We start from the raw sequence: 459 nt of genomic DNA, 5'->3' as shown, positions 1-459 counted from the left end.
AAGACAGGATATAAAAAAAATGTGTCAAGTGACCAGTAGGAAGGACGGAACAGAATGATCATTGCTGTTCCAAGCCTGGACTCCAGACTCCCAGTGTGAGCAAGGACCAGATCCTGACTGAGGGTTCTTCCCCGGTGCTCTCTCCAACAGTGTTGATCGGGGATGCCTAACTTCGCTGGATCAACTTGACGTGTACCTGGCACTGAAGGACTATCAATAAGTTGCCAACCAAGTGGGAACTCTTTGGCAATTTGTCTGTCTGTTTTTATTATCATGGCCAATTTTTAGCTTTTATTGTTATATTGTCTGTTTATTAGCTTAACCTTTTTATTAACTGTTATACGAGTAAACCATATTTTGCTGTTTAAACATATTTTTGTTGCTATTTTGCTGCTATAAGTAAAATTTATCTTTACTGTTATAAGTGAAACTTGTCTTTGCTTCACTCCCAACTCTGCT

The sequence above is a fragment of the Gavialis gangeticus genome, unplaced genomic scaffold (assembly GCF_001723915.1).
Source record: "Gavialis gangeticus isolate Ggan-Ray unplaced genomic scaffold, GavGan_comp1, whole genome shotgun sequence".
Lineage (NCBI taxonomy): Eukaryota > Metazoa > Chordata > Crocodylia > Gavialidae > Gavialis > Gavialis gangeticus.
The sequence above is the reverse complement of the archived record's forward strand: the minus strand, read 5'-3'. Positions refer to the sequence as shown.